The 12035-nt window shown below is 30.5% G+C and overlaps 1 long non-coding RNA gene across 1 annotated transcript; it reads right to left on the minus strand.

The window, feature by feature from the left end:
• Window positions 1-8695: 8695 nt before the first annotated feature.
• LOC119765638 lies at window positions 8696-10692 on the minus strand. Its single transcript, XR_005276871.1, has 5 exons — window positions 10212-10692; window positions 9573-10158; window positions 9305-9515; window positions 8859-9248; window positions 8696-8801 (listed from the first exon to the last, which is right to left on the minus strand). It is a non-coding gene; the product is annotated as an uncharacterized LOC119765638 (long non-coding RNA).
• Between the last annotated feature and the right edge of the window lie 1343 nt (window positions 10693-12035).

Consider the following 12035-nt stretch of genomic DNA (forward strand, 5'->3'; position numbering starts at 1 on the left):
GGAAAGAAAAAATGGTAGCTTGATGCCGGCTTAGCGGCGCGTACTAACGGTGTCAGCGTTGCCAGAAATTCTATTTTGTTATTAAATTTGCAAGTAAATATTTATTAGATTCATGGAGCAGTCAAATCAGCAACATGGAGTTACCCAGTCTCGACGTTCTAGCAGAGGCAGCCATGGCATCGTTGAGCAGAGGATATGCTTTCCTGTCAACTCAATCGGAATTCTGAAACAGAATTCAATTAGAATTGTTTACGTATTCCGTTTCAAACGCAACAACCGATATGTACACGGAATCGGTTGTTGCGTTTGAAAAGGAATACGTAAACGATTCGAATTTGGTACTAAAGCACTATGTAAATTTTTATGTAAAGCGGTAAAAAACACGATCAAAAACCATTTCTAATCACTTTTTTTTAATTTTAATGCAAAAAAAAAATTTACAAGACAACATTTTTTCGATGGATCAACTATGGTCCCCTTGGAACGAGCTGTCAATTATGACCTTTTCTGTCAAAAAGGACCGCGAGGTTAATTTTTCAAAATTGATTTAAAAATCCATTTTAAACTCTTTGTGGTCGTACAAAGGGTCATTGTACTCAGAAAAATAAGCTTTATCGCTGTAAACAATAATATCAGCAATCTAAGCTTCATTTTAGGACCCAATTTTAGGACCCGTTTCCGTTTCAGAATTCCGATTGAGTTAACTGGGTTGGGACCATCCACAAACCACGTGGACACTTTTTTTGGAAATCTCAACCCCCTCGTGGACAATTGTCCATATAAAAAAACTTTTTGTATGGAGCGTGGACAATCGCCATACCCCCTTAAAGTGTCCACGTGGTTTATGGATGGTCCCGTTACAGCATTCTAGTAGAAATATTCCACCGTTCTAGCAGGATTCTGACAGAACCAGCTTTGCTAGGGTATTTCGTGACTGGGTATGTACACTTTCTGTCTTGTTGCAGTGAAGTTTACCATGGCAATGGAGCTTTTCAATTCGAGCAATTTTGCTTTTTCTCCAATGTATTTCTTATGGGAGAGCTGTCATTTCTACCAATCGAATCCGGTGTTTCATTCAGAAAATTTTACTCCAAATTAAAATTGCAACAATTTTTCGATATGATTGAGGCTTAGATGGAGATTAAATTATTACCCTATTTAAATACCATCTAAAATCTCGTTACTATCATTTTCAACAAAGCCATGTAAATACACATAATTCTCGTTAAACAAAGCTGTATAAGCTAGTATGGAAGCTTTTTTTTATCTAGCATGTATCGTCCCCTTGTAACAAAATTGTCATGCATTTTTTTTGTATGGAGCGTAAAACAGTCTTCGTGTATTAGTGAAAAATAGATAAACTTCCATAACATTAGTTCTGAAACACGTCACTGAAAAATCTGTCATCTTAACTCTGCATATCTGCAGTTCAAGAATCTGATAACCCTGGTAACGGTTGTCGTTTGTACGGAAACTTCGCGCAATCCCAAGATCGCTATATGTTTTACGATGATGCACACAAGAACAAGATGGTTGCTTCACCGGTGAGCCGTGAGCAAGGCCAATGATCCCCAGTCAAATCAATCCGAATTCTGAAACGGAATCTAATTAGAATCGTATACAAATTCCGTTTCAAACGCAACAACCGGTTCGAACACGGAACCGGTTGTTGCGTTTGAAACGGAATTTGTACACGATTCTAATTAGATTCCGTTTCAGAATTCGGATTGATTTGACTGGGTCATAGAGGTAAACGCTATCTTATCGAGAAATTAAAAGCGAGAGTGTGTGCGTTGAACATTGCGCGTAATGTATTGCGCGCAGCGTTGCCACATGTACAGATATTTTTGGCACAGACCAAACACTCAAACTAATTATTTTTACAGTTAAAATACACTTGAGTAGTTTTAGTAAACTGCACTAAAAAGATAAACATTTTTTGCATCTTTTTACTCGTTTAGTTTTGATAAAAATGATTTTCTTTAAAGTTATACTTGATTGAGTGTTTGGTCTGTGCCAAAAATATCTGTACGTGTGGCAAGCAATTTGCGCGTATTCCCGAGACAGACAAGCGGCATATAAGCCTCGAAACGACGCGCCGCACTTTCGCCAAATGCTCGCTGTCAATTCCCATAGGGTACGTTATCCATTAGTGGACCCCTTTCCTATAGTGGACCCTCTGAAGGGTTTTTAATGGAAAATTCAATAAAAACACAATTTCAAGCATGTTGTTGTCTACAAATCTTTTATTTGGCATGTTCAGCATCATTTAGAACAATGATGACTGACATTGAATTGTCCTTTTCACCAAAATAAGTGTTTTGAGTTCGACATCTGAAATCAGCCATGGCCACTAGCATTTTCACAACAAAACTGCATTTATATTTTATGATTGAATTAACCATCCAATCATTTTTTGACTGATTATTTAACTTCAGCAAGTCGAAGTAATGTAAGTTTAAGGATATTTACTAAAATAAAGCGAAGAAATGCAATTTTCTAGCAAAAAATATGAGGGTCCAATATAGGACAACGAAAATCCAAACTTTTCCAAAAGTGGACCCTGTTAATTAAACCTTCAAAAATGATGAAAACGGTGTATTAAAGCAAAAGTTTCTCTAAAACATACAATAAATGCTTGTTGTTATCAAGTTAAACGCATATTTTTTTCAATTATGAGTATAAATATAGCTGTTTTCATGTTAAAAGTACCAATAATGCTGAAGCCGTAAGAATTTATAATTAATCAAAACTATAGTTAATTGTACTTGACTGAAGCACCATAATTGCAGTTTGAAATGATATTTTATATTAATAAATCAATAACAAAACATTTTTTTCCAATAAACATGCGTGGTTTTATCAGCAACTGTAAACAATTCTGAGTAATTCTCGCTGAAAGTGGACCACTATTTACACAAGGTGCGCAAAAATCAAAAGCAATGTACTGTTCCAATAGCCCCCACCAAGTTATGAAAGAAACCATGTTTGGTTGGTTGAATTTGTCCCTAGGGGGTGGACATATAGGTTAATAGATTATTAACACACTGAAGATAAGAATTACACCAAAAAGTGTAGAATCCAACCATTTTCGCACAAGACCACGCCTGAACCATCGCGCCGAGTAAACAATCCGGAACACATTGGCTGGATTCTGGCCAAAAACGCATCCAATGTGTAAATTTTGATTCGGCAGTAGCCCCCTGGTGGCAAAAATGGAAAGCTCTTGGATAGCGGGAATATTGTGCTGCACCTGTTGGAGAGTAGACAAAACTAATTTTTCATAGTTTTCATCAAAAAAGATTGAATTTTAAAACATTTATTTAAAAAAAAAATTGTGCACAAATTTTAACATATCACGAGACGCACGCGCCCAATCTGCTTGCTAAGTTCAGCCAGCTGGTTCGTCGCCGGATGGTTGGTTTGATGAAAGCACATTGCAGATTCTGGTGGGGACAGCCATTTAACGCGGAAGGAATCTACTGTGCTGGCAGCAAATCCGCAGCTCACGGCAGCATGGATCCGGTTGTCGTGGTCGAATGGTTCCGGAACCTGGTCCTGCCGTGAACGCTGATGTCGGTTTCGTTTCGGGCTGACTGGTCATGTTCGTGTTCAGGATGAGTTGCGCTGAGCGATATCCTGAGATGAAACGAGCGCCACAAGCACGTACCCTGTGCAGGGTTGTTACGGAAAAGTCGTGAAAAAATCCGCGCCAGATCCGCGCCGACCCCAAAACCCAATCCGCGCGAAATCCGCGCCATATAAAAAAAACCGCGACAAACATAGAAGAGAGTAACATAATGAATGAAATTTTAAACGAAAAAAGAATAATACAGAAAGCAGTTGGATCAGTACCGTTGATCAGTTGTGGTTTCATATCCCACCTGTACCAAATGGAACCTTTTTTGCCATTCCTGAAACAATATTAGCATTTTTTTTGCATCACTTGAAATATCGTTGCTTAAAAAACAAATTTAGAAAACAAATTAAATTCGAAGATTTAAAAAAAAGTTTAAACCATAAAATAAATCACCAAATTATAAAATCTAGGGATTTAGTACTTGATAATGCTCGCCAAAACTTTACTCTGGAAAATCGAAACACGAAATTTCTATTATTTTCTTCTCAAAATTTCTCTAATCTAAAATATGACTCCGAAAATGATCCGAAAATGGCAAAAAAATAATATAATAATTTAAAAATGTAATGATTTAATAATTTAATAATTAAATAATTATATAATTTAATAATTTAATAGTTTAATTATTTAATAATTTAATTGTTTAATTATTTAATAATTTAATAATTTAATAATTTAATAATTTAATAATTTTATAATTTTATAATTTAATAATTTAATAATTTAATAATTTAATAATTTAATAATTTAATAATTTAATAATTTAATAATTTAATAATTTAATAATTTAATAATTTAATAATTTAATAATTTAATAATTTAATAATTTAATAATTTAATAATTTAATAATTTAATAATTTAATAATTTAATAATTTAATAATTTAATAATTTAATAATTTAATAATTTAATAATTTAATGATTGAATAATTTAATAATTTAATAATTTAATTCTTTAATTCTTTAATTCTTTAATTATTTAATTATTAAATTCTTTAATTATTTAATTCTTTAATTATTTAATTATTTAAACATTTAATTATTTAATTATTTAATTATTTGATTATTCAATTATTTAATAATTTAATAATTTAATAATGTAATAATGTAATAATTTAATAATTTAATAATTTAATAATTTAATAATTTAATAATTTAATAATTTAAAAGTTTAATAATTTAATAATTTTATAATTTAATAATTCAATAATTTAATAATTTAATAATTTAATAATTTAATAATTTAATAATTTAATTCTTTAATTATTTAATTCTTAAATTATTTAATTATTTAATTATTTAATTATTTGATTATTCAATTATTTAATAATTTAATAATTTAATAATGTAATAATTTAATAATTTAATAATTTAATAATTTAATAATTTAATAATTTAATAATTTAATAATTTAATAATTTAATAATTTAATAATTTAATAATTTAATAATTTAATAATTTAATAATTTAATAATTTAATAATTTAATAATTTAATAATTTAATAATTTAATAATTTAATAATTTAATAATTTAATAATTCAATAATTTAATAATTTAATAATTTAATAATTTAATAATTTAATAATTTAATAATTTATTAATTTAATAATTTAATAATTTAATAATTTAATAATTTAATAATTTAATAATTTAATAATTTAATAATTTAATAATTTAATAATTTAATAATTTAATAGTTTAATAATTTAATAATTTAATAGTTTAATAATTTAATAATTTAATTATTTAATAATTTAATAATTTAATAATTTAATAATTTAATAATTTAATAATTCAATAATTTAATAATTTAATAATTAAATAATATCATAATTTAATAATTTATTTATTTTATAATTTTATAATTTTATAATTTTATTATTTTATAATTTTATAATTTTAAAGTTTTATAATTTTAAAGTTTTATAATTTGAAAGTTTTATAATTTTAAAGTTTTATAATTTTATAATTTTATAATTTTATAATTTTATAATTTTATAATTTTATAATTTTATAATTTTATAATTTTATAATTTTATAATTTTATAATTTTATAATTTTATAATTTTATAATTTTATAATTTTATAATTTTATAATTTTAAAATTTTAAAATTTTAAAATTTTAAAATTTTAAAATTTTATAATTTTATAATTTTATAATTTTATAATTTTATAATTTTATAATTTTATAATTTTATAATTTTATAATTTTATAATTTTATAATTTTATAATTTTATAATTTTATAATTTTATAATTTTATAATTTTATAATTTTATAATTTTATAATTTTATAATTTTATAATTTTATATTTTATAATTTTATAATTTTATAATTTTATAATTTTATAATTTTATAATTTTATAATTTTATAATTTTATAATTTTATAATTTTATAATTTTATAATTTTATAATTTTATAATTTTATAATTTTATAATTTTATAATTTTATAATTTTATAATTTTATAATTTTATAATTTTATAATTTTATAATTTTATAATTTTATAATTTTATAATTTTATAATTTTATAATTTTATAATTTTATAATTTTATAATTTTATAATTTTATAATTTTATAATTTTATAATTTTATAATTTTATAATTTTATAATTTTATAATTTTATAATTTTATAATTTTATAATTTTATAATTTTATAATTTTATAATTTTATAATTTTATAATTTTATAATTTTATAATTTTATAATTTTATAATTTTATAATTTTATAATTTTATAATTTTATAATTTTATAATTTTATAATTTTATAATTTTATAATTTTATAATTTTATAATTTTATAATTTTATAATTTTATAATTTTATAATTTTATAATTTTATAATTTTATAATTTTATAATTTTATAATTTTATAATTTTATAATTTTATAATTTTATAATTTTATAATTTTATAATTTTATAATTTTATAATTTTATAATTTTATAATTTTATAATTTTATAATTTTATAATTTTATAATTTTATAATTTTATAATTTTATAATTTTATAATTTTATAATTTTATAATTTTATAATTTTATAATTTTATAATTTTATAATTTTATAATTTTATAATTTTATAATTTTATAATTTTATAATTTTATAATTTTATAATTTTATAATTTTATAATTTTATAATTTTATAATTTTATAATTTTATAATTTTATAATTTTATAATTTTATAATTTTATAATTTTATAATTTTATAATTTTATAATTTTATAATTTTATAATTTTATAATTTTATAATTTTATAATTTTATAATTTTATAATTTTATAATTTTATAATTTTATAATTTTATAATTTTATAATTTTATAATTTTATAATTTTATAATGTTATAATTTTATAATTTTATAATTTTATAATTTTATAATTTTATAATTTTATAATTTTATAATTTTATAATTTTATAATTTTATAATTTTATAATTTTATAATTTTATAATTTTATAATTTTATAATTTTATAATTTTATAATTTTATAATTTTATAATTTTATAATTTTATTAATTTAATACATTAAGGCTGGTACAAATATTTTTAAAAGTTTTTGTCACCCCCCCCCCCCCCCTTCAAAATTGGCCCGAAAAATCAGGGGGCAAAAAATATTTTTACAATAAACTTCAAAATTTCAATGAAAATTCAAGTGCAACCAGCTGAAATCAAATTAAAATACATTCTCCTGCGTTTAAAATCATTTTTAGCATGTTTGGGTTTATTAAAAAATCTTAAGATTTTTTGAAAATTTTCGATGCAAAATCTTTTTTTTCGATACAATTTTTGATTTTGTCAGATCTTAGATTTTTTGAAAACTAATGATTGCAAAACAACTGATCTAGTGTAAAATGCATTTTAAAGCACTTTTTTCATTTAAATGTGAAGACTATGGCTTGTTATTTAAATTTTTATATTTTTTTATTTTTTAGCCCCCCCCCCTTGACCTCGGCTAGGGCCGAGGGACAAAAACTTTTTTAAATATTTGCATCGGCCTAATAATTTAATAATTAAATAATTTTTAAAATATTAATAATTTAATAATCTAATAATTTAATAATCTAATAATTTAATAATTTAATAATCAAATAATTTAATAATTTAATAATTTAATAATCAAATAATTTAATAATTTAATAATTTGATAACTAACGAACTTTCTTTAAAAAAATAAAATTAACAGAAAAATCAATTGTAATATTTTTGTTATTTTTCAATTTAATAATTTGTACTTTTTTACGTTTTTTGAGTCTGTATGTTTGGCAATTTCAAATTATGAATTCTATTTTTTTTTTTTATTATTTGAATATGTAAATTCTTAAATTTCAAATTGTTGAATTCCAGATTTCTTTTTTTTTTTAATTTTAACATTACATTTCGCTTTCAGACGGAGATTTTAGCAGATTTCTAAGTGGATTTCGGCATGTTGTGATAATTGGGAGTAGAATCAATTCTACCTGAATCAGAGTGGCAACACAACTTTTAATTTTTTCAATAAACCAAAAATTTAAAAATTCAAATTTTTATATTGAAAAAAACATAGAAAATCTACAAAGTTTCATAGCTTCAAATTTTGAAAATTCTGTATTTTTTTGAATTTTGTTATTTTGATTTTAATAAAATTGGTATTTATTTGAATTGTTAAGCAGATGTTTTAAAAATAATGAGTTGTAATGTTATGTTAAATTTATATAACAAATCTCAATGCATTAAAAAAACGCTCCTTGAAAATTATTTCAAAGTTCCGCATTAAGAAAAAAAAAAAACAATCAATAATTTTTAGAAGAAAATTTTCTTCATTACAACTTCTTAGAAACTGACGTTTCGCACTCAACGAAAAAGATTGAATTTATTTAATTCCTAATAACATTTTCCTTTGTAATTTGAAAGAAATTCTATCGTTCTCAATTATTTTGTTTATCAAAATTGCTATCCGCGCGAAATCCGCGCCTGAGCAAAATTAGCCAGAAAATCCGCGCCAGATCCGCGCCATACGCGCCATCCGCGCCATCCGCGCGATCCGCGCCGTCCGTAACAACCCTGCCTGTGGCGTTCCGTACGCGAGCACCATCAGGAAACCAAATGGTCGCATTTCTGCCATAGTTTTGGACTCGCCAACGGCTCTTAACAACTGCTTTTAGTGCGGCACCCCGGTCTGAAAATATCAGAAAATATATTTAAAAAAAATCATAAAAACTAAACCAACTCCAACCTGCCTCGCTCCAGAATTTTCCCGCCTCGGACTGAACGGGGTGATCCGGTGCCCCCGGAATCGCAGTCCCACACTCGCGGATGGCGTCGGCTGCGGGGAGGCATAATTTGCGCTGTCATAGGCTGCCGTGCCGGCATGTTGGCAGCTGTCGGTGCCACCGACGGGCCAGGAACCGGCGCTTGCCCACCGGGGATCATCATAGTTGGTACACCATCGAGAGCGGGTCGAAGAACGGCTCAGGTTCATCATTGCGGTTCCGAGAATGTTCGCTGAGTTCATCAACGCCGATATGTTCGGTTTCACCTACTACATCTCCTGACCGGAAGCCGTGTTACAACCGAGCTGCTGCTGTCGATGGCTGGAGCTGCCATTTCTGATCGGTTTGGGTTGCTGTGTAAAGAAGCGAATTAACAAAAAGGGTGACATTTCCATAACATCCAACTTACTGCGCGATTTCAAAACGCAACGGACTTCCGTGGCCCCGCGCTTCGGGAGCATCGTGCCGATAATTGCTGTAACAACCACTCGATGACCGGCGAGTCTCATTCTCTTGGTAGTGCTGCTGCTCGTTGTCGTGCTGCGTCGATGAGGTGACGTCCAGCAGCGACCGGGACGGTTCGCCAAGCATCTTCGGAAGTTGGAGCGGACGCTTCGTTCCTGTGAAAGAAAAGCACATCTTTCAAAACCCATCTCAATGACCCCAAATGTACTCACCATTTGCTCGCGGGCGACCGGATCAACCCGCACAATCAACTCGAACTCGTCCGCCCGCTGGAGCAACAGCTGTTCGATAGCGGACCGCGCACGACCGTTCCCGGCTCTAACCAGTCTCTGCGATCGTTCCGGTGGCGTCAGTGGCAAGACCGCTCCACGACGAATTAGGACCACGCTCTCGAACTTTTTGTTGAAATTGTTGCACAGCTCGCGGCCATTGACGATGAGTGAGCGGTGACCGCCAAGACTTGTGCGTCGACTTTTTCATCGCTGCTAAAAACAGCTTGAAATTGTTTCATCGATGGCGCTGGACATCTTCATCGATTGTTCCAGATTGTGAGCGTTTTGGCCAAGAGGCTGTCCTGTTAGGTGTCTCCTCGGGTTGCAACAGGATTAGAAGAGTCTTTAGCTGTGGCGGTGCAGGTGATGGCAGAACCTGTGTACCGATCTGGCCGCCACGTCCAATGCTGTGAAGTATGCAGGAACACCATATTGTCCACCGGAACGACGGCGGTAATGACCATGTTGATGTGATCGGCCCCGGGGGCTGAGGGGTTTTTGATCAATCTCTCTGGCAGCTTCTAACCTAAAAAACATCAATATTTAAAAAAAATCCAAAGTTTAGAGGTTCAATCTTACCCAGCGGATACAGCACAATGCGCATTTCCGGATAAGCACTGCCATCGTATGGCAAGTGGCCACTTTCTCAGAAACAAGCCCTTGCCCTGGCAACTCAGAGAAGAAGGGAATTTTGAGTTGGAGAAGGATGTTGAGGTTTATTTACCGATCCCAAACCGTGTTGGCCATGCACTGGAATGGACAAGTCCTCCCAGTTCATGGCCAACACGGTTTGGGGATCGAAAAACGGTAAAATACGGATTTTTTGTTCCGCACAGACTGTTAGCAGAGAAAAGTGCTACACGAGGCTGACAAATTCTATCACTTTGACATTTAAGAAATAGCGATGCACGCACCTGGTGGCAACTTTGTGCAACAGCCGCAAAGCCAATTTACACATTGGATGGCTTTTTGAGCAAAAACCAGCGCAATGTGTAGAATCAACACATCGATTCCAAAACAACGCGGTGTACACATTCGATGTGTCAGATCGACACATTTTGGGCGTAATTTTAATCTTCAGTGCACATTAACATAGATAGTTAAAGTATTGATATTTCGTTAATTTATTGACGCAAACCAACCTTTTCATTTTCACCGTTTTCACAAACCTTGGTTTCCCACCCTAATTATTTGAGCGTGTGATGCGTGTGGGACGCCATTTTTTCATTGCTGTTGTTGCGCTCAGGCGGTAAGGAAGTGTTGTAAAAGTGTTCGGTGCTTTTTTTTTAAGTTCAGTTTGATGAATCCCCTGAAATGGTAAGTTAATTTGTGTGCCAGCAAAGAAAAAAAAAATATTCACAGCAGTAGGCATCGGAAACGGCCTATCCGGAAGAAAATGCAGTCAAAACACTGGGAATCGCTGCCATTCTCATAACAGAACCAACCGCAATCCAATTTTTAATATCGTCTTCTAAGATCTGGTGGAATTGTATTAGATGTATTTCTTTCCTTTTCAGATTATGTTACACTCGGTGTTTTGGGCAAAGATACGTCCCGAAGTAGGAGTGGTTAAGGGACACATCAGGAGGGTCCTGGACGACAATCCCAACCTAGCCACGGACAGCGCCAGCTGGAAGATTCCGTGAATCAACGAACCTGCAAATGATTGTAACGGGACCAGCACCAGCAACAAACTGAACCCGATGGGTGTTCGGAAGCGGCACGCGGAGGAGGAGCAGCTTCTGGTGGCCAAACGAACCAATGCCGGCGTTGTCCATGAAGAGGGCAAACACGATGAGAGCGACCTGCACTGCGACTGGGGCAACATTGCCATCCTATTCTTTCTGTACCTGCTGCAGGGCATTCCAATCGGGCTGGCGGTGGCCATCCCGATGATGTTGCAGAATCGCAGCGCCAGCTACAAACAACAGGTGCGAGTTGATGGTTGGGCCGGTGATGCGTCTTATCTCGATGGGGTTGATATGGGATGAGTTTATCACGGGTATTACACGTCGCGATGTCTGCCTGTGTGGATCAATCGGACCGCGCACTGGACTCACAATCCAGAGGTCGCCGGTTCGAATCCCGAGGCGGACGCAAATAAATTCTAAGTGTAAATATAGGTTTTCGGTGCCCTCTCCCCGTGCCATACCTTCACTTAGGAGACCCGGGAGGCGGAGTCTTGTCGCAAAAGAACGATACACGCCTGTGGATCCGTTGACGAAACCGCAAGGTTTAAGAGGGCCACATAATAAGGTGTTACGTCGATTCCGTTTACACGTCGCGATAACAATTGTTAAACATTTCAGGCCGACTTCAGCAGTGGGCTGCTGTGGGCGCCGATCGTCGACTCGCTGTACAGGTCGCGCTATAGCTGGCGCAGTACCTGATCGGGTTGTTTAT

Source organism: Culex quinquefasciatus, chromosome 1 (assembly GCF_015732765.1).
Source record: "Culex quinquefasciatus strain JHB chromosome 1, VPISU_Cqui_1.0_pri_paternal, whole genome shotgun sequence".
NCBI lineage: Eukaryota > Metazoa > Arthropoda > Insecta > Diptera > Culicidae > Culex > Culex quinquefasciatus.